Here is a 23,578-nt window from a genome sequence, read left to right as displayed (position 1 = left end):
GTGTTACATAGGCAGAAGAATAATTTTAAGCAATCATAACTCATTGTGAATGAATCCTTCTGCGTTTCCTAAAGGCTTACTCAGAAATAACAGTCTCCTTAAATGTGCAGTACATTTTAAGAATCAGCGTACTTATTCCCACAAATCAGCTCTCTCTCCTCTCTTGCCAAATGCCCAGGTCTCTGCATTGTCTCAAGCAGCTTTCCCCCCCCCCCCTCATCTCTTCCTGGCATCTTGATCCTTCTCAGATCTCCTCCTTCATAATCCCTCTGAATCCCATCTGCTCCTCCTCCCTTTGGCTCAACCAAATCCACAGGATAATTCTCTCATTGGTAAAATTTCCAGATTCTTTATCCATGTTGGCAAGTATGCCAACTGATTTGAATCAGTGGATGGACACAGTGCTGACAAAAGAAGTCTCCTACATACTCTTTTTACCTCTCACATATGAGAAGTCTTTATTTCTTCTTTGCTCTCCAGGCTGGATTTACTTAGGTACTTACTTATTTTCCCCCAAGTTTTCTAATTCTACTTGCCCTTATTTACTTTAGAATTTCTGAGGATCCTGTTTTAGCATTTCTGATTCCTTCCAGTTACAGTTCATGCCTGCATGTCTCTAAGACCCTTACCACCCTAATTAACTTTACTATGGCAGCTAGTTCCAGCTAGTTCCAGAGAAATGGCTGTCTTCACATAGGAACTGTCAGAAACAGATCCAAGACCAAGACCAAACTCCAAGATTTAGTTAGTGTTATCCAAGAATAATATAAAACAACCACAACCACCAACACGAGGCTCGTTAAGAACAGCACCTCTGATTTCTAGAGGCACAATAATTGGAAAGCCTGCAGATAAGAGAAGTTTACTGGGGTGGGGCAAAGTTGAACAGGGTAGAATAAACCTTAAGGTTAAAATGACAGTGGTGCTTATTGGGTATTGTGAATTACAAATACTTGATGATTCCAAGAATGGGAAATGCCGTGCCACGGCTTCTAAACAGTGAAAGCAGAACGGTTAATACTTAGATAATAAAGAAACCTTAGAAAAAAAGAAAAGCAGGAATTATCTAAGTAATTAGGGTTCTACCAGAGAAAGGAGATTGAAGGACTGGAAGCAGCTTTATTTACCGTTATTGTGAATAAATTAAGTTATTAATAAGTAAAAATCTCTTATTAGTTTATTAAGAACAAAGAAGAAATGGCTCTGTAAAAGAAGGAATGTTGGCTCTGTAAAGAAGGTTACTTATAACCTGAACAGTGAAGAAGGAAGGGATAAATGTCACTAGTCAGGGTTCCCAGGTGACTTGCTGGTCTGAACTAGGAAGTCATCTGGAACCAGATTCCACACTACCTGTCCTCACACATTTCAACCCAAGCATGTCATTTACAACGTTGGTATAGTCATTACTTCCTGTGCTGACATCACGGCGTAGATGCAGGTAAGAACAGAGGCTGGAATGCTATGAGTAAGAAGCCCTGGAGGCAGGTATGTGAAGGGTGACATGCTGGTTGTTGTCAGGTTAGAATTTCTGTGCCAGTATATGATACCTTTGTCAGTAAAATACTCCAGACAAGGAGGCATCATAGTTTTCAGCAAAAACTAAATCACATTGCAGGTCTTCTTATTATGTCTTTTCATTTTCCTAAGAAGGGTGGAGATCCAGCGAAACAATTGAAGGTATTTCACAGTAAATGGGGGAAAAAAACCAAAAATGTTTTAAATTATGTGAAACTGAGTGTAGACGGAAGCATTTTGGGTCCTCCTGCATCAAGAATGGCCATAGAAACTGTGATGATGCAAAAATGATGAAAGATGCAATAGGGCACGGGTGTCAAACTTGATTGTGTCATGTGACATATCGTGACATATCGGAATGTGTCTTGCCTTTGCGGAGCCGGGGTGGGTGTGGCCTGTCCAGCCCACAGGCTGCCAGCTTGACACCCCTGCAATAGGGCTTCCCAATGCATCTCCTACCTGTTTGTACTTGCATTGCATTGATGCACACGAGGACATGATTTGTAGTGCACATTCACAACTTGCACCCCTCCCTGCAGACACCCATGAGAATGGCCATGTTTGCTGAGGGCCTGAAGAGCAGCAAGTAGGAAAAGAAGGGTGAAAGTCCCATGGGCACAAAGGGAAGCCTCTGTGTAATCTCAAGATGTCAAGAGGGTGACTACAACCAAAGTTCTGTTCCTTTTGTATTTGTGGATAACAATGAAATGTGTACAAAAGGGTTGGGCTTTGATAAGATAGTGCAGCTGGCATCTTGGCTTATCTAATTATCCCCAGAGACCCTACTGTCACTACCTATAATTTAATTTGTGTATTACAAACACTCCAAATATTCCACAGGCAACCCACTTTATAGAAATATAGTTTTGATTTGTAAAGTCCAATCCATCGTGGCAGTCTTGACAGCCACAATTCCAGAATACTGCGTTTAAAAACTCTCTCGTAAAATAGAGCATTTGTTTTACTATTTCCATTAATCTCTGATTTCACAGTAGAGAAAACAAGGCAAGAGAAATGGAAGACAGTGGAAAACCACGCCATCAAATTCCATGCATGAAGCAACATAAATACTTCAAGATAGCCTGCAATTTTCCAGTTCTGATAAACTGACTATATTAGCCTGATAGACCGTACCTTTAGGATCTTTGAAACAAAACTATAGGCTTTAGAGAGGAGGAAAAAAACCAAAGGCATATCAGCTTTGCAGATCATAATGTTATGTATGCATCTGTGCTACAGGTCAAAAAGGTTGCTAGGATGTATTAACTAATTAAATGCTTACAGTTCCTATTGGAGAAAAATGAATATATTAGGGGATTTTGATTATTATTTTTGAGACTTGTTCTAAATAGCTATGCAAAACTACCGTACTTTTCTCTGAGAGTGTTAAATGATGCATATATGAAAATGATAAAATAGGGTTGGGTGGCACATAGAGTTGATTTACAATCACAGCAAATTGTTGAATGAAAAAGACAAGAAAGCATAAATTATGTCAGAATACAAAGAATAACTCAGAAGAAGGATTCCCATATACAAACTAATTATTCTTTGTTGCTGTACAATATATGTTATGCATACTGCCTCTCAGCAAGTTGTTTCTCTTAAATAGTGGGATCTTTCTGCTGGTACCAGGCACTCAGTCTGATTTCCAGTCTGTCTTAAATAACTGCAAATGGAGCCAAGATATTAGGGTGTTTCTGCCAGAACATTTCAGCTTCATTTAGAATTTATTTCACCATGGGTTTAATTCTGAAGTGTAGAGGTTTGTTTATTTATTCATTTGATTTATATAGCTGCCCTTCTCACTTTTACATGATTCTAGGCAGTTTACAATAAAATTAATACATATACAGAAACTATAGAATATAAAAAGACATGGCTGTTGGGCATTATCCAAACAACTGCCAACACAACAAGGAAAATGGATTTATTTCATACCCAGCGCCCCAAGCTCGGGCACAATTTCAAGACCTTGCAAAAGGCCAGCAGGGACAGGGCCAATCTAATCTCATGGAGGAGGACGCTCCAAAATTTGGGTGCCATGGCAAAAAAGGCTCTTCTTCTGGGGTCCACCAGGTGACACTCTTTGATTACCCAGGTCTTCAATTTGTATCTTGCCCAAGGATAAACTGTAGCTGCCTTAACTGTGGGTGAAAATATTCTTGCCAGTGAGAGAGCTTTCAGAACTTCCTAAGCTAAGTATAAATACCCAGTGGCAGCCCAGATGTTGGCAATGCTGTTGGGGCCTCAGAATGTGCTCTTCTGCCTTGTGCCTTCTCTTGCTCTCTCTGGCTTCTGTGCCCAGTGCAATCAGGATTGGAAATCACTGATGGTCCCAAGTTGATAGCTAAATGGACAGGAAACTTTTTTTATTTTTGGTAGCCCTAAACTATACCTCCCTGTAATTTGCTTAATTCTGCAATAACTGCTTGATATGTCAGCTTCTTTCTGGATGTTGGATAGCTTGCATAGCAACCGTGGCACACTGAGTGGATTTGAGAAGATCTCCTGATTTTCTTTACCATTTGCATGTTATATGAATCCTGTCCTATGCAACAAATCATGGATAAGCAAACCATAGTTTAGCATGTGTCAATCCATACATCTAGAAGTATAGTTTGGAAAAGCTTAGGAATTTCTTCTAAGTAGTAAGAGTTATTTCGTATGCTACCTAAGAATAGATTGAGGCCATTGTCAGAACAAAGTTAGGGGCTTACAGTCACAGTAGGAGTTCAAACACAAGGGCAGATAACTCAACTATAATTTTTCCAGGTTGGTCTTATTTGTTCATAATGAGGGCCAAAAGATCACACAGCAGATTCTAGCTAGGATTTCCGTGGAAGAAAAAAGAATTGTATGCAAAATATGGGTTAGTAGGACTTATTCTCAAACAACAGTACAAGTATGTGCAGGTGTATATGTTCACTCAGTTAATCATGTGAAGAATGCAGGGTTTAGCTGGGATCAACAAAAATGTGTTTGCATAATATACTAATCTAAAATATGGTTGGCTAATTTTGTAGGTCAGTATGTCAAGTATTCTCATTTAGCATATGGTTCACAGTGCTGTGGAAGCCCAATTTGGGAATCCATGTCTGTGTATTACCGGTATATAAGATTACAATAAAAGAGTTTCCAGAACTTGAGTGGATGGTTGCACTTTTTTTTAATGCTAAGTGGAAGTTCATCCAGGAGTCCCTCTCAACAGCTAGCTACCGTAAGTAACAGAAGGAAACTATCTTTACAGTATTAGGAAATACTAGATCTGGCTGAGCACTTTTAAGAGTTGATTTAAACCCTGTGTATAAAAAACAGCCTGCTTCAACATGATTCCTTCCAAATATGCTGTATAATAACTTCTGTCATCTCCAGCTACTATGATCAACATCGTGATGACAATATGATATTCTTGTGGCAGAAATAGAGATGCTGGGACCTCAGGTCAACATATGTATTGTAGACTGGGGTGGAGCACACAACGGATTTTCTCCCCAGAGAATTTTCTTTGTTTCTTTGTTCTGATTTTATAGCTAAGGCAAATAATTGTTCGTTATTTTTTGTAACTAAGTCTGAACTTGCTTTCCCTAATTCTTTTAATTAGATATACTGAATTAATAGGCGCTCTGTCAAGGCCCTATCCATTTGACTTCTGCCCTTGAACTTGCTGTATGCCTGACTAAGAGAAGAAATTGACAGATTAAACTGTTTTCTTTCAACTTATAGAACTTGGATGATGCCACTTGTTGCTACTGGCCCTGCTAAATTTTGGTATTGCCTTTAGAACATGCTCATCCTGTTCAGGACTACTCTGCTTGCTTCTGAGCCATTGGCCCCACTGAAATGACTACTAGATGCTGAAGCTCTGACCACTGGAAGACTAAATCTAACCTCCTGGAGACATTTCCATAATGGACAGTATGTAGGAGATTATGTAGAGTTGAGGACTTGAATATTCTGGTGCCATGGCATCTATTTCAGACTTGTGAACAGTTGAAGCAATAATTCTAAACATTGAACACACTTTTCACCCAACATAAATTGCTTATTTCAGCACTAGTTTATTCTGTTAGCCTTGTGATATTTCACTTTTATCTGCACAGCTTACATTTTTATATCCCTTGGAGTTGCAGGATAATATACGTAATTCAGAAGTGGTAATCTGTTCATATCAATTACTTTTTTGTAATGTTACATTTGAATAGATATATGAATGAACTCTAATCACAGCAAACTAGTTTCATGAAACTTTATTACGTTTTGATATTTATTATTTTTTATAAATAACTCAGTGCAGTGAACATACATAATAGTTTTTCCTCCTACTTTCACCACAACAACAACCTGGTGAGGTGGGTTGCATTGTGAAAGAGAATCACTGGCACAATGGCATCAGCTGGCTTTCATGCCTATGGTGGGACTAGAACTTAGAATCTCCTGGTTTTAGGCCAGCATCTTAACTACTATATCAAACCGGGTAATTTATGATTCTCCAGCTTACTGGCCAGAGAATTCTGGGAGTTTAATCCCACACATCTTAAAATTTCCAAGGTGGAGAAACATTGGCTTAGACTACTAGAGTATGGTATTAAGGAAGAAATATTTCATGTAAAGGTAATAATCAGAGGTATTTTAAATGTTTACAAATAATTTGATGTAATCACCACCTGGGTATGGTGGGAGGGATTTTTACAATTTAATATTACTTTCACTGATTGTTTTTAATATTTTTTGTGTTTCCTTTTCAAAAGATTATTTTAGATAATGATAAATGGTGTGAAATTATAAATGGTTATAAATATTACAGCTTAGAGTTCTGTCATTACTGTTTTTCAAGTCGATACAAGGGTTTTAATTTTATATATTCCATTAATTTATCAGTGAAATAATAAATGGTAAATTTTACAACAATTTAAAATTTTCTGTGTATTTACTGATGTTTTATTTTCTATCCACAATTTCCCTTTTTTTAGTCATTTATATCATTCCTTAAATGTTTAAAACATTTGGTGTTTGGTAAAGCCAGGATCAAGGTTATTACTGACGCATGAAAGAGCACTGTTGAGAAGGGAAAACAAATTGAATTTTAGCTGCACTGTGGGATAGCTGTATCAGTTAGAAATAGGTATTTTGTATGTGAAAGAGGCTGCATCTGCAGAAGAGAAGATAAACAGTATCTTATAAAATATTTGTTACTGCTTCTTTTTAATGCAGATGTTTAGGCAGTTGCTATTGTCCTTGTTCTGCCCGTCCCAAACATACCAAACTACATCCTCTTTATCATCTCCATCTGACATAGGTATAAGCAACAATGAAAACAATACTCAAATTGCAGCCATTATGTTTGAAGTTACAATTGAAGAGAATAGATAGCTCAGGATTGAACTGTGGAGTCCTTGGTGCATCAAGGACTGCAAAGTTTGAACTTAGCTTGAAGTTATTGTTTAATGAAATGTGGAAGTTCTATACTGTTTGGAAAAAACACATTCAAATTTTCCAATGAGTAACAGCCACCAATCTCTTATTTTTCATTACTTCTCAAAGAAAAATGACTGTAATAACCTGGTTCTAATTTTATTGGTTAGGAATTCTTTTTTGATATGTTGTTTTTGTTCTACTTTATTTTTGCTGCATAATTTGATGTCTATCTGCCTGTTAGCTGCTTAGAGTTGTTGAGAGTTGGGCATCATATAAGTTTAATTATAGTGGAGAAAATAAATCTAATAAACAGAATGGAGACTGCACCCTTTCCTCTTCTCCCCCCATGCTTACAACATGACCATGGTCAAATTTTTGACCTCAAGCTCAAATCTTCATATTTTTGCCTAATCCTATTAGACCCAAATTAACCCTTCTGCTGCCCCCCCCACAACAAATCCCCTCTAAATCTCATCTAAGGCAAAAAATAGAAGCCTCCTCACCAGTAAATAGTAAAGTCCAAGGGCAGCTTACAAGGGAATGGCAACTTAGAAAAACCCTAACCCCAATCTCAATCAGCCTGATGACCTCAGCATTCCATCTCCTTTAATAAGGAACTTCCCCAACTTTGATGTTCTCTGAAAAGTCCCATTTTGCCTAACAATAGGTATGCCTATTATTTATACACACACACACACACACAAACACACACACCAAGGAACTGCTAAGTTTTCCCCAAAGTGCCAGCCAATCAGATACCTAGAAATGCACACCTTGTAGCCCACAATGTCTTGCCTGTTATAGCTTTCTATAGATTAAAGTGTCAGGTGTACAGTTTCTAATACAAGTTATGGGGCACGTGCACTTTTTGTTTTTGTGAACAAAAAGTTGGCTACCTCTGGGTACGACAGAGTGATTGGAAATACAGTTCTTCTCTGGAAGCGCTCAGCCCTTTGACTATGATTCTACAAACACGAAAACACAAATCTAGAATTAAATTCAACACTTACACACATCAAACTACATGTTTTGTAGTTTTAGCATCTAATGAAATTAACATGAAATTTAAAAATCCAGTAGAAATGAAATATACAAACCACAGGAAGATAGCATCTTTTAAAATTTCAGGAGAATAGAGCAATTTTATTCTGATATCAAAAATACTCTAATATAGATATCACATAGAATTCTCCGAGAAGAACTTTCCATGCTGGAGGATCTGGATATTAATAAGCAAGCCATCTTTCCCTCTCGTTGCTACTGTCCACATTTCTGATAAGACTTTTGCAGATAAAGATAACCAAAAGTATTCTTAGTAGCCCAGCATCCAGGATTCTTTTGAAGGATAAATTATATGTAAATTTACAAATGATAATTATGAAATTGGTATATAAGTGAGACTGAAGCTCTGTAAGGTTCATCTTCTTTTTCAAAGCTCTTCCAGCCAAGCTAAGGCTGAATAGCAAATTCATACAGAAACTGCTTTATAAGAACAAAATACCAACCTCAAAATATAAATAAAACGGGGTGAATCACCTGAGGTCTACAAACCTGCAAATTTATTGTATTCATTTAGCACGTTTATATAGCTACTTGTCTCACCAAGAAATTGTTCCTCTCTGATCAGTTGTTAATAATTGGTGACATGATTTTCTACCAGTGAATAAGAAACAGCCCAAAATGGGTCACATGTCATAAAATAGGTTTGATGTGGTTAAAAATAAATTTCTGCCAGCAAAACCCAGAAAAATTTGGCCCATCCATGTGTCACAACCTTATCCATTTTGCATTATTATTCCACCTTATCCATTTTGCATTATTATTCCATCAACTGCAATTCTTATTTTTCGAAAATATATGGAAGATTGCCTTTGCTAAAATATTCTGCTGAATTAACATTTAATATTTTATCACAAAATTTTTATTATCTTCCAAACATCCTGATAGTTATTTCAACTGATGTTTTTTTAAAAAAAAATCTTCCACATCTCTCTCCCCCCTCCCAAAGTCCATTGGAGTTGGGTGGCTAATACACTTATGATAATCATAATTATAGAATGCCTATGATTCCAAGTTAAATAATATTCTTTGTAGATAGTGGCACATATGTTTTTTTATGGGACTATTCTGCATGGGCAGTTGTAATGAATGCATCTACATTAACACAGTTGCTGCTAAATGACCATATAGTTCTTAGCTGTGAAAGCCCTCACTGCATTCTTCACTGCTCAGTAAGTGATGCAAGCCAGACAGAGGATTACCAAGCATTTCCTTGCCAGCCCGACTGCAGCAGGATTCAAGCAACATGGCAGGTTTGTTTTTTTTTAAAAATAGCACTTAAAAGAGGCTAAGAAAGTTATTCTAACTTTTGCCATCTGTAAGTGGCAAAAAATCCATACAGTTTAACCATGTTTACATTCAGAATGCACCACAGCTCTAGTTGGAAATAGCTCTTTGGACTGAAGCACTACCAGGAAAAACACAACAGCTGTATACAGTACAGGGGAAAACCCAATAACAGACTCTTGTAGCACTCAAAATATTTTTTTCATCTTTCAAGTGTCACCTGAATCTTTATGTCAGATTCAGACATTAATAGAAATGTTTTGTGCTCTACACAGCCCACTCCACTGAAACTCAACTTTTACATTAAAGAGTTTTGTTCCTGTTTTACACGTTCTTGTTTCTGCATTACACGTGCATCTGGAAATATGTCCCATTGACCCTAAAAGGTTTTCCCTCGCGAAAAGTGTTCATTATAGATTATTGCATTAATTTGTTGCCTTTATTAATTTGCCATTTTTCCCCCGGATTTTTATTTTATTACGACTTGCCTTATCCGTTGTCGGAATTCTTAAAAAGGCCTCTAACAGAAGATGGGGGCGGACCCTACGCAATCTGCGGGGTTTGTTTCCGTGATCCCAGGTAACTAAGTCATTCAATAAACCCTAACTTAGGTAGACGTAGGTTGGTGAAATGCGCAATCGTAGTTACTGAAGAGTCGTATAAAAGATTTTTTTTAAAAAAAAAAATTTAGGAGTGTCCTCCAGTTTGGAGACATCAAATACAGCATATCAGAATATATTTGAAATAAATTTCCCTCGCCCAAACGAATGGATAAGCCATTCAAGGTTTAGGGGACAAGTGTAGATATCGGCGTCACCGAATCCTGCCTTTTCCTCGGCGGGGATCATGGGAGTTGAAGTCCAAAACAAATGAAGAAGGCTACGCTGTTTTCCATCCCTCCAGCTATTCTTTCTCATCAGGGACTCTCCGGCCTCATCGGAAGCTCTCCAAATTACGACGCCAGAGAATAAGAAAAGGCGCTCGGCTTTGAAGCGGCTTCCACCGCGCTTACAAGAGACAAGAACTGGCGGGTGTGAGGAAGGAGGCCCCAACGCCGCTGGGCGGTCTCCTCGCCTTGCCCACAGCCGCACCTTTAAGCGGGAACGCTGGCGGCGGAAAGCCCGTCGCGCGTGTCGGTTCCCACCCGGGGTTTGTAGCCGCCGAGGCGCCTTCAGGGCCACGAGTCGGCCGTTGGGGGTACTCCGGCACGCGCCTCCTTTTTTTTTCTTTTTTCTTTCTCAAATATCGCTCGGCGCTTTTGTCTTTCCCCGCGATGAACCAGCCGGAGGTGGAGAAAGAGGGAGGACGCAACCGAGCGGTTGTTACGAGCAACCGTTCCTTCTCTTGCCTTTTTTTTTTCTTCTTCTTCTTCTCTCCGCCCTCCTCAACCCCCAGGCTGCTTTTTGTTGCTATTATAATTTCCCTCCCCTTCCTTCATTCACTACAGTCCGGAGTGAGAGGAGGAGTCACACTACGAGTACCCGCGGGGGAGCGGTTGTAAGAGCGCAACGCCGAGGGCGCCTGCTGCGAGAGCTTTTCGGCGCTGCCACAACTGAGCTCAGCGCGCGGCAGGTCCCGCTTCGTTTCCCAGCTCCGGGTCATCTTCAGTGTCCCTTTTTTCCCCTCTCTTCTTTTCTACACCGGCTGTAGTAGAAACATCCCTGGATACGAGCTAGGTAAGTAGCCGATGACGCCCCGGCCAGGTTTCCTTGCTCTGTCCTTCCTTTCTCCTCTACCTTCTCCTGAGCCGGATGGCTTTCAAGCCTTGCTGAGATGCCCTGAATGAGAGAGAGAGATCGCCGGGAGTGGGGTGGGGTGGGGTGGGGGGGTCAGGCAGACCAGGCTACAGAGAAAGCCGCGACAACGTTCCGACCGCTCCGCTTTCTCCCGTCAGCCGGGGTCTTTAGACGGATACTCTTCAGCCGTGGCTCCGGACGAATTTCCCCGAGCGGTTGGACCGATCGACGTGTGCTTCGGCGCCCAGCCACATTGCCAGGCTCGGGAGTCCATTTTGCAAGCAGCGTGGTGCATGATGCAATGTTTATAGCGATAGGCGATGTGGAGGAGGGCGGAAGCATGCGCCCTGCCTAGGTAGATCGGAGGACGCGCGGGCTGGCGAGCGGATTGGATCGCCTTTCCGTTTTTCTCTCCTGCCGACCTTCCTGGGGCGCTTTCCAGGCGACCCTTTCCAGGCTCAGATCGTGGATGACACAAGTCCTTCCTTAAATGGTCCTTTTTTCGGATCGTGCAATGGCGGTGGGGCGGTGGGGCGACGATTCTTTAAAGTGACTCATCACTTAAAATCCAACGGTTACACACTTAATTTGACTTGGGTGGGTTTCGGTTCGGGATATTCCCCCTGATGCAGTTGTAAACTACGAAGGAGATAAGATGGTTCTGCGTTTATTTATGGCCACGAAACATGTGTTTGCTTTAGTAATCTATGGAAAGAATATTGGGTGGTTGCTCAGTATATCGTTAATGGTTGTTTTATGAATCGGTTTTTTTTTCTCTTCCTTCTTCTTGTGATCTATGAACAGGACACAAAAACAATCGCTCTAAAACTGTATATATTTTCTAGGCAAATTACACGTAAAGTTCCAAAACTGGTTTCAGTGTCTCCTGCAGTGAAAATTTTGACTTTGAAAGGAGTGAGGATGACTCCTTTGCTTAAGTTTGCCCTGGAAGTTATATTGTTATAGTATAAAGAGATTGTCTCCCTGCTCCCCATCACTCTTTAAATAGCTGCCAACATAAACACCTACAGTAACTATCATGAAAAATGCTACCCTGTCTTTTTCTTAAGATGAGGGTGAACAGCTTATGCTCCCATCTTTTCTGACCATACTGCTGAGTTGAATTTAATTTTTATTAAATGAGTTTGTATGATAAAAAAACCTATGCAGATTTAAAGAAAAAGAATAAATAAAAATACAGAACAAATGAATAAACAGAAAAAGTAAACAAAAGAGAAGAAAGAATAGATAAAGATAAAGATTCTGTTAATGATCTTTATACAGTTATAAATGATTGTCATCTATCTTCCCTCTTTTAAGGTTACATGATAATTCCCCTCCAGTATTATCCTTTTTACTCATGAAATGTCTGTCACCAGTTCATTTTTTTCCATTTTCAGTAAAAAGTCCATAAAGGATATCCAGTCACTAATAAATTTACTTGTTGTCTTCTCTACATTCAAGAAGTTAATTTTACATTTTGCAAATACTATGATGTTTATTAACGGTTCCTCCATTGTGGGTATTTCAGAATCTTTCCATCTTTGTGCCTATAGCAGTCTTGCTACAGCTACCATGTACAAAAGTCCATGAGACTTTTCATGCTGCTGTATTTTAATATAGTGGTTACCTACCATTTTGTGGCATGCAATGGATTGAAACCCTCAGGTAAGCCCTAAAGCTTCACCCAGCTTTTTAAAAAATCAGAAGAGAATTGTCATTCGACATGAGATACCAAGGACTGATGTTAGGTGTCCTGCAACTACGAATTTCAACAGTGATCATTGTCCTGGTGACCCTCCACTGATTTTGCCTATGTGAACCACATTTGGACATGAAAACATGTTTCCACCCTTGTGGGGACTGATCTTTAAAGAACCATGTGTGAGTACTTAGCTGGTTGTAGACTGTCCAGTCTTTCTCAGTTTTGTCCAGGATGGATGATTGGGTAATAATTCATTATTTTTTGTGTAATGGGGAGAGGAAATTAAAATTCTCTGAAGGTTGACGCTATTAAAGTTATAGGACAGGAAAGGTTTTGTTTCACTCACTCCCTGTTCCCCTTGGGTGGAGGGTGTGGTGGAAGAAAAAAAAGGTAGAAGAGAGGGTATGCCAGAGGAGTGTCATGTTGAAACAGCTGCACCACCCTGACTCTTATCTTTGAAGATTGGCAGAGTGTATTTCTAAGTAATCCTCTTCTCTGGGTGTAGAAGAATCAGGGAACTAGAAGTAACCTGAGTTATGGTGAGGGAACTATATACCACTTATGATTGGAGCAGTCTGTAAGCTATATAAAATCAAATCAAGTGGGTAATTCAACTGCAAACTGTTAGTAAGCTTTTCTGGTTAACCACAAACAATTTATTTTGCACAAATCCAAACATTGCACACATTGTTAGTTGAAAGTAGTTTGGTTTGCTGTTTTGGCTCCCTTAGAAGTCATGATTTGTCTGATTTGCGCACAACAGCCTGCAATCTATTTTTAGGACTTTAAAATCTTTTTTTAATGTATGATAGGAAGATAGAAATGTGCAACGCAAACAGTTAACAACAGGTTATATATACTACCATGTCTGAACCCTGCCAGTGAAATGAACTGACATTAAAGTTTTGCTATTCCTTGATTGACTTTATTTGATTCTGAAACTGAAGGAAATAAAAATATAAGTAAGGTTAAATAAATAAAGAATGAAAGTAACACGTGTGAACTAGTACAAATGAATGCAGACTTTGATGCTTTTACTTCTGCAATTATGGTTTTATAATTATGGTGTAATTATCTGAAAATAAGCGCTCAGCTTTGTTTAAGCTTGCCTTTTGAAGTATTTTGTCCATTGTTAGGACTAATGCATGCTTTTTCTCATTTATGGAATTAATGTACATTGTGGTTTTCACTGCAATCTCATTGATCTCCAAGATTCATATAAAGCATAGATTATGATGCAAAATTGCTGCAATGGTCTTCCGTTTTGCCACTCCCCGCCGTGGGGTTGTTGAACCAACGAGATGGTTCCGCCCTAGGTGCTTAATGGACCCTGAGCGGTTCCAGGCAGTGCTTGGATCCCCACCTGCCTCCTTCGCTCACAGCTCGGCCGATGCTCTAGTGGAAGCCTGGGAAAAGGCAGCCATGGAGGCACTCGACCGAGTTGTACCCATGTGGCCTCTGACCCGGTGCAGATCCCAGTGGGCTCCATGGTTTTCTATGGAGCTCCAGGAGATGAAGCATCGGAGACGGGGCCTAGAGAGCTGTTGGAGATCCAGCCGGTCTGAATCCGACCGATTGCGACTAAGGTCTTTTACGAGATCTTATCTTGCGGCGATGAGGACGGCAAGGTCTAACTACTTTGCTACCCTCATCGCGTCTGCAGATAATCGCCCGGCCGCCCTGTTTAGGGTGACCTGCTCCCTCCTTAATCAGGAGGTGAGGGAGGAGCCCTTGCAGGGTCGTGCCGAGGAGTTTAGTCAACATCTGTTGGAGAAAATTGCTCGGATCCGGACCGGTTTGGACTCCGACTGGGCAGAGTATGACGATGAGGACATGGGCAGTCTTGTTGATGTTATCTGGGAGGAGTTCGATCCTGTGACTCCTGAAGACGTGGACAGGATCATGGGGAAGCTGAGCTCCACCACGTGTTTGTTGGACCCGTGCCCCTCCTGGCTGGTTTATGCGGCTCGGGATGGGACATGAGGCTGGCTCCAGGCAGTGATAACTGTTTCCTTGAGTGAGGGTAGTTTTCCCGCCGCCTTGAAGGAGGCGGTGGTGAGACCCCTCCTTAAGAAGCCTGCCCTGGACCCAGCTGTATTAAACAACTTTCGTCCGGTCTCCAACCTTCGCTTTCTCGCGAAGGTTGTTGAGAGCGTGGTGGCGCATCAGCTCCCTTTGTTCCTGGAGGAAGCTGATTATCTGGACCCGTACCAATCGGGTTTCAGGCCCAGGTACAGCATGGAGACGGCATTGGTCGCGCTGGTGAATGATCTCTGGCGGGCTCGGGACAGGGGTTGTTCCTTTGTCCTAGTCCTGTTAGACCTCTCAGCGGCTTTTGATACCATCGACCATGGTATCTTGCTGCGGCGTCTCAGGGGGTTGGGAGTGGGAGGCACTGTTTTTCAGTGGTTCTCCTCCTACCTTCTGGGACATTCGCAGTCGGTGTTGGCAGGGGGGAAGAGGTCGACCTTGAGGCCTCTCATTTGTGGAGATCCTCAGGGGTCGGTCCTCTCACCTCTCCTGTTCAACATCTATATGAAGCCTCTGGGTGAGATCATTCGTGGTTTTGGAGTTGGGCATCATCAGTATGCTGATGATACCCAGCTTTTCATTTCAACCCCAAACCACCCCAGTGATGCCCTTGACGTGATGTCCCGTTGCCTGGAGGCGGTTCAGGTCTGGATGGGGAGGAACAGGCTTCGGCTCAACCCTGACAAGACTGAGTGGCTGTGCGTGCCGGCATCTCGGGAAATTCAGATTATTCCACCTCTTACTATGGGGGGTGAGTTATTACCCCCCGTAGATAGGGCTCGCAACTTGGGGGTCCTCCTAGATTCACAGCTCTCCTTAGAAGATCAAATAGGAGCTGTGACTAGGGGGGGCCTTCGCCCAGGTTCGCCTAGTGCGCCAGTTGTGGCCCTATCTGGACCGGGATGCCTTGCATACAGTCACTCATGCGCTCGTGACCTCTCATTTAGACTACTGCAATGCTACATGGGGCTGCCCTTGAGGACCACTCGGAGGCTTCAGCTGGTGCAGAATACAGCCGCGCGAGTTGTGTTGGGGGGTCTCCCGATACTCCCATGTTACACCTCTGCTCCGTGAGCTGCATTGGCTTCCAGTTGCCCTCCAGGTGAGATTCAAGGTGCTGGTGATGACCTATAAAGCCCTACATGGCATGGGCCCGGATTACCTACGGCAACACCTGCTGCCGGCGTCAACCTCCCTCCGTCCAGTGCGCTCCCACAGAGAGGGCCTCCTCAGGTTGCCACCGATCAGAGAATGTCGACTGGTGACCCCCAGGGGGAGAGCATTCTCTGTGGGCGCGCCAGACCTGTGGAACCGCTTACCGGCTGAGCTCCGGATGGCCCCCGACCTTCGCTCCTTCCGACGTGATCTAAAAACTTATTTATTTGAACAAGCCGGCCTGGTCTGATGGGTTTGGGGTTTGGGGTTTTAACATGGATTTTAACCAATGTACTACATCAGGCATAATTATTTAATGTTTTTAACTTTTGTTATTTCGTATTTTGATATTTATTGCCCTGTACACCGCCCTGAGTCCTTTGGGAGAAGGGCGGTATAAAATTCTAATAATAAATAAATAAATACTGAGTTTTAGTGATCATATCTAAAGGTGAACTTCCTGTTGTTACTGTTGAAAAATATATGCACTCTACAGAGGAATAATCAGACTTTCATTTATTTGGATTTAATATGGATCTGTTCTCAGGTAGAAGGTGTCAGAAGAAAAGTAAAAAAAAATAAAACAGAAAAATAGGGTGATACTATGGCAATATGCAGACACAAGCATGCACCTACATTAGAATTTTTAGAATGATTTGGTAGGAGAAACAGCATTGCTGCTTCCTACGCTTTGATGCCCTAGGCCAGGGCCTTTGCCTAAAGCTGGTCCTGAAGAGCTGTTATGACATACAGTCACACTTTCAATATTCCAGTATAAAAAATTCCCTTTCTGTTTGGACAGAATGAACTGTGACAAGATAAATTGAAGTTTTAGTTTTCATTTTCTTTGTAATTAGCTTCTTAGCACTTTATGGAAGTGACTTTTTCAATACATAATTAATTAATTTAATAATTTAATTTAATATTTGCATTTGTATACCGCCCTTTCCCTGAGGACTCAGGGCGGTTTACAGGGAATTAAAATCGAAACATACAAAAGTTAAAACCAATTTAAAAAGCATTAAATTCACCCTGTAGATTAAAACCCCAGTTAAAATTTTCTCCTCAGCCTGGGCCCGAGAGCTCAAAGAGCCAGGTCTTCAGGCCCCGGCGGAATGATCGGAGGTCGGGAGCAGTCCTCAGCTCTACCGGCAGCTGGTTCCAGAGGGCAGGCGCTCCCACTGAGAAGGCCCTATCCCTGGGTGTCACCCGCCGGCAATCTCTCACCGGCGGAACCCTGAGCAGACCCTCCCTGTGGGAGCGCACTGGGCGAAGGGCGTTTGATGCCGGCAGCAGGTGTTCCCTCAAATAACCCGGACCCAGGCCATGTAGGGCTTTATAGGTGATAACCAGCACCTTGAATTTCACCCGGAGGGCAACCGGAAGCCAATGCAGCTCGCGGAGTAGAGGTGTTACATGGGAGTATCGGGAAACCCCCATTACAACTCGCGCGGCCGCATTCTGCACCAGTTGAAGCCTCCGAGTGGTCTTCAAGGGCAGCCCCATGTAGAGAGCGTTGCAGTAGTCCAAACGGGAGGTCACAAGCGCATGAGTGACTGTGCGTAGGGCGTCTCGGTCCAGATAGGGACGCAACTGGCGCACCAGGCGAACCTGTGCAAAAGCCCCCCTGGTCACGGCTCCTATGTGATCTTCAAAATTGAGCCGTGAATCCAGGAGGACGCCCAAGTTGCGAGCCCTATCAACGGGGGGTAACACCTCAGCCCCCATCGTTAGAGGTGGAATAACTTGGTTAACCCGAGACGCCGATATGCACAGCCACTCAGTCTTGGCGGGATTGAGACGAAGCCTGTTTCTCCCCATCCAGACCTGAACCGCCTCCAGGCACCGGGACATCACGGAGAGGGCATCACTGGGTTGGTTTGGGGTGGAAAGAAAAAGTTGGGTATCATCAGCGTACTGGTGATACCCCACCCCAAAACCACGAATGATCTCGCCCAGCGGCTTCATGTAGATGTTGAACAGGAGGGGCGAGAGAACCGACCCCTGAGGGACTCCACAAATGAGAGACCTCGGGGCGGATCTCTGCCCTCCTGTCAACACCGACTGCGAGCGGCCCTGGAGGTAGGAGGAGAACCACCGTAAAACGGTGCCTCCCACTCCCAGCCCCCTGAGACGCCGCAGCAGGATACCATGGTCGATGGTATCGAAAGCCGCTGAGAGATCTAATAGGACCAGGACAGAGGAGCAACCCCTGTCCCTAGCCCTCCAGAGATCATTCACCAGCGCGACCAATGCCGTCTCCGTGCTGTGTCCAGGCCTGAAGCCCGATTGGTACGGGTCCAGATAATCAGTTTCCTCCAGGAACAGAGGGAGCTGATGCGCCACCACACTCTCAACAACCTTCGCCAGGAAGCGAAGGTTGGAGACTGGACGATAGTTGTTTAAAACAGCCGGGTCCAAAGCAGGCTTCTTGAGGAGGGGTCTCACCACCGCCTCCTTCAAGGCGGCAGGGAAGACACCCTCCTTCAAAGAAGCAGTTATTACTGCATGGAACCAGCCTCGTGTTCCCTCCCGAGCCGCATAAGCTAGCCAGGAGGGGCACGGATCCAACAAACAGGTGGTGGAGCTCAGTCTCCCCATGATCCTGTCCACATCATCAGGGGAAACAGGGTCGAACTCAGTCCAGATAACGTGCTCAAGACCGCCTGATTCCTCCACATCAGACTCTGCCCAGTCAGAGTCCAAGCCGGTCCGGATCCGAGCGATTTTGTCCGTCAGATGATGACTAAACTCCTCGGCTCGTCCCTGCAAGGGATCCTCCCTCACCTCCTGGTTAAGGAGGGAGCGAGTCACCCTAAACAGGGCGGCCGGGCGATTATCTGCGGACGCGATAAGGGCGGCAAAGTAGTTAGACTTCGCTGTCCTTATCGCCGCAAGATAAGACCTTATGAAGGTTCTTAACTGCAATCGGTCGGATTCGGATCGGCTGAATCTCCAACCGCTCTCTAGACCTCGTCTCCGACGCTTCATCTCCCGGAGCTCCACAGAAAACCATGGAGCCCAACGGGATCTGCGCCGAGTCAGAGGTCGCATGGGTACAACACAGTCGAGTGCCCTGGTGGCAGCCGTTTCCCAGGCCTCCACCAGAGCATCGACTGGGCTGTGGGTAAGGGTGATAGGTATCGGCCCAAGCGCCCTCTGGAACCGGTCCGGGTCCATTAGGCGCCTGGGGCGGAACCACCTGGTCGGTTCCGCCGCCCAGCGGCGGGGGATGGCATGACGGAAAACCAGCCTCAGGAGGTGATGATCTGACCATGACAGAGGGGTGATGGACGGAGAACCCCCTCCCAGATCATCCAACCATTGTCCAGACAGGAACACCAGGTCGAGAGTATGATCCCCCTCGTGAGTAGGGCCCTCAATAACCTGGGTCAGGCCCATGGCTGTCATGGAAGCCATGAACTCCCGAGCTAACTCCGACGACCCCCCCAGTGATGGCAGGTTGAAGTCACCCAGGACTATAAGCCTGGGGAACTCCACCGCCAACCCTGAGAGGGTGTCGAGCAGCTCAGGCAGGGCTGTTGCCACACAGCTGGGCGCCAGGTATGTGAGCAACAAGCCCAGCTGAACCCGAGGACCACATCTCAAGAGGAGGGATTCACTCCCGGCCATCTGGACAATGGTGGCCTCCCGAGGACACAAAGTCTCCCGAATAACCACTGCCACCCCACCACCCCTGCCCTGAGCCCGTGGCTGGTGCAGCACCCGGAAACCTGGCGGGCATAACTCGGTGAGAGGCACCCCTCCCTCCGAACCCAACCAAGTTTCCGTGATGCACGCTAGATCCGCACATTCCTCCTCGATCAAGTCACGGATGAGGGGAGCTTTGTTAACTACGGATCTAGCGTTAAAATAGACCAACCTGAGCTCAGGGGCCTGATCACCCTCATCCCCGGGTAGGAGGGTGCTAACCGGAGGGTCGGAGCGCGCCACCGCTCGGAGATAGCGGGGGCGCGATCCCAGATGTTGATATGGCCCTCCGCGCAAACACCTGCTGCCATACCCTATCGCCGTGGGGATTCGATGCCCCACCCCCACATTCCCAGCGCCAGCAGCCACCTCCCCCGACCCCGTCCCGTCGGGACCTCTAACAGGTCCAGACTGAGTGCCGGTTACGGATTCCTTCCCCACCCTCCCCATCCTCCCCCTCCCTAACCTCTTAAAATAACCGGCTAAGAATCTTATCAGGGGCCTCTTAGCGCGTCTTAACTCGAGGCCCCTGTCCAAGCCCAACCACCTCTCGGAGTCCCAAAGCTTGGACCCGTCATTAAGGGGAGTATGGAAACAGGCGACAGGTCGCGCCCATGAGGCAGGAACCGCCCTAAGGGCATACAAGTCCGCTTCGGAATAACGATAAATCATATTGCGCTCGAATAGTCTCTCAGGGCCGATGTTGCAAATATATCCAGAGGATTGCTCGTTGATGGTACATAGATGGAAAAAGAAAAAGTCCAGTGGGCGTATCTCTCAACCTGCAGAGCCATCTCAGCTCTCACCTGAGATGGAAATCCAAAAGACAACCTCAGCCGTCCTCTCACTCCGGCTGAGGCATCTGACTGGAGCAGAGAGAGAAAAAGGGGATCCTGAGCCAGGCCCACCCCAACTGGTCTCTCACACCAGTGAGGTGGACGCTGACAAGTCCAAAACCGTCCTCCCACCACAATAGTTCTTGCTGTATAAAACTGCATGAATGGAACCTATTGCAATTTGCTATCCTATTCTACTTATCTAATTTTCATTATGCCTTCATTCCCTTGAGAACTGCTTTCTTTCTTTATGGAAATCACTTGTATGCCTTCTTAATAAGTAAAAAATAGAAAACAGGATATATCTTCTTATCGTGTATTATAATTTGTAGCATTAATGCTCCTATATATAGTGAACTTGCTTTACTGCATATGGAGTTGTAGTTATAAATTTGTATCCTTATGCTCATATGTGGAAATGATCCCAGCCATGTGCTGTCCTGGCCATATAGTGACTTCATGCCCTTTATTAGCTTTAGCACAGATATCAGTTGTGATGTTCTTTGGTAGGATCCTGTTTAGACTATGTAGTATATTGCAAGACATATGGTCCAAAATAGGTTATTTAGATTACCAACTGAGCGGTTTCTACTATAACAGGTCCATACTTCATCAACTTTAGTAGCCTCCAGTCCATTTCCACACCCATTTTAAGTACTAGTTTTAACCTGTACTGGTATGCAAAATGTAGCATATTAAATAAAAATGGGTGCCAAGGTGGTGTTTGGCCTGTCTTTGTGAGAGGCTTTAAGATTCACCAATATCTTTTATCTAAGGATTTATATATGCCGATTTGAAGATATCCTTTTATGTTAACTAATGATGTGACGGTAGGTATTTGTAGTTATCAAGTGTTCCATAGAAATGTTTAATTTAACGAACAAATATCAGTTGCACTGGAAGAAATTCATAATTCCCTTTTATTAAATTCTGTGGGTTTTTTTGATTGTAGAGCAGATTTGAAAGGTTAACAGCTTGTTTAACAGATTTGGAAGTTTAACAGAATTCTCACAAAATGGCTAGTATGGATAATGTGATCACGGATAAATATTAAAGCAGATCCTACACCTTGTTTCCTTAACTAAAGCTGTCTACCAGTTTGGTTTGCTTTTATCTTTTTACTAGACAGACGGGCATACTTACAAACAAAGCTGGGGGACTCAGCCATTGACTTTAAGAAAATGATTTCCCAATACGAACTCCCAGTAGCATCTAAAACATGCTACCTTTCCATTAAAAAAAATATAGAAAAAGTACTAGATCAGGCCTGAAGCCTGGTGGGTATCAAGGGAGGTGTCATATTGAAATCATACTAGTAAGTGAATAGATTTCATCTAAAGCTTATGCAGGGTAGACCAAGCAAAATACGCTGTTTAGACATTTTTGTCTAGTTTAATGTGACCCCAGTCAAGCTTGTACTCTGATACTATGTACCTGGACAATCATCTTTGCTCTGAACTTTCAGTGTTTGTAGCTGCAGACAGTAGTCGGCAGTCTTCCCTAATCTCCTGTCCTCCAGATAAACGCTTGGAGTTTCCAGAACTTCTGAGAATTCTGTACTGTATTTCAGGGAGCAATTATAGTGGAGATAGTGACATGTTTAATGCTTTAAAATCTGCAGAGGGATGGTAACTTAACGTTTATACGCTTACTAGTTTCTCAAAGCACCGTATGGAAAATTATTCAAGTACGATAGTTATTAATTTGTAACTGGAATAGATATCAAGACTAAAGATATAGAAGATGAACTGTAGCAGTTCTGATAGTATTCCATGGCTTTCAACATCAACAGCTGATGTGCCAACATCAACAGTTGTGTTCAGGCTATACTGTTTTCAGGATAGGGAGTAAGCTAGCCTAGGCTGTTTTTGTTTAGTTGTGCCAAAGAACAGTTTTATCTCAGGAAGAGTGGAGTAAAAGAAATAATAACTAGTGGGTAAATTCCGAGAATATAATAATGACAAGTTATTGAGCCTTGCAGAGTTTATAGATGGGCACAGGTTATACAGTTAAAGAACACTGAGGGAAGATACGGTATCAGTTCTGAGATACATAAAAAGATGATTAGGAACTAAAGGCATTAAATCTAGGACCAGAATATGTCAAATACAGGGGAAAACATTATCATAAGATCTGTACGGCTGTTGAACTATCTATAGATTACTCATTACAGTTGTTTTCCATCTCTGAAGGCTTTTATGAAAATATTGGGCAACTACATCTCAAGGATAGTTTAACTGGTTTCCCTTTTCATTATAGATGGTTGTACTATAAATATTAAATTTGTTCTTGGATTCCACACCTCATTATAATTGTCATTTGCATGGAAAATGGTTTCAGACTTAATCCTAGTCATTTTCCGGAATGACTAAAATCACAGAGAGCTGCTGTCAATTTGGGTAAACGCTCTTGAGCTGGGTGAATGACTGCGCAGCTTCCTGTGTTCTCCTAAGCCAGTCTTTTCCAACTTGGATGCTTGCCTGATATTTGGACATTAGTTCCAAATGTTCGGTAGCTAGCAAACTTTTCTGTTAATTCTGGGTGTTAGTCTACATATTTGGACACCAACATTGGGAAGGTAGTCATAAGTAATAAAAAACTTAGTCCTTCAGGTTTACACTGTACACTTTTCTTTTTTAATTCAAATTTCAGCAGTAGCTTTGCTTATCACTGTGCAATCAATAAGTTGTTAATTAACCATAGCTTTAAAAGAGAACTTTTTTTATGTCTGAGGTCTAACACAGTCCATTGATTTAAAGTTATTGCTAATTAAAGTTAGTGTGCAAAGAAACATGGATTGATTTTATGATTAATGCTAGAGCAGAATAGTGAGGAATTAGCCAAGTAATTAAATACTTTTTCTTTTATCATAGCAGTATAGATCAGGGCTTTTCAACCTTTTCACCCATTGTACCACTTTTAGTATATTGCATTATCCAAGTACCACCAGTCACCTAGCAAGGTGTCAAAAACTTGATGACCAAAAAAAAAAAAGGAAAAAAGTGATGGAAGTACAGTATTCCTCGACTTACAACAGTTCGCTTAGTGACTGTTCGAATGGCACTGAAAAAAGTGCCCCCCAAGCCATGGCCGAGCCATGGCCGAGCAAGACACCTGCCTGCCCG

At 43.2% G+C, this 23,578-nt stretch overlaps 1 protein-coding gene across 1 annotated transcript in view; it reads left to right on the top strand.

The window, feature by feature from the left end:
• The first annotated feature begins 9,681 nt into the window (after positions 1 to 9,681).
• Positions 9,682 to 23,578, top strand: part of SLC7A1 (solute carrier family 7 member 1) — a 56,141-nt gene continuing 42,244 nt past the window's right edge. Inside the window, exon 1 of the mRNA XM_083362434.1 lies at positions 9,682 to 10,955. The gene's annotated coding sequence lies outside the window, so the exon portion shown is untranslated. The remainder of the gene's footprint in view (positions 10,956 to 23,578) is intronic.

This window comes from Vipera ursinii (assembly GCF_947247035.1).
Source record: "Vipera ursinii genome assembly, chromosome: 4".
Taxonomy (NCBI): Eukaryota; Metazoa; Chordata; class Lepidosauria; order Squamata; family Viperidae; genus Vipera; species Vipera ursinii.
The sequence above is the reverse complement of the archived record's forward strand: the minus strand, read 5'-3'. Positions and strand labels throughout refer to the sequence as shown.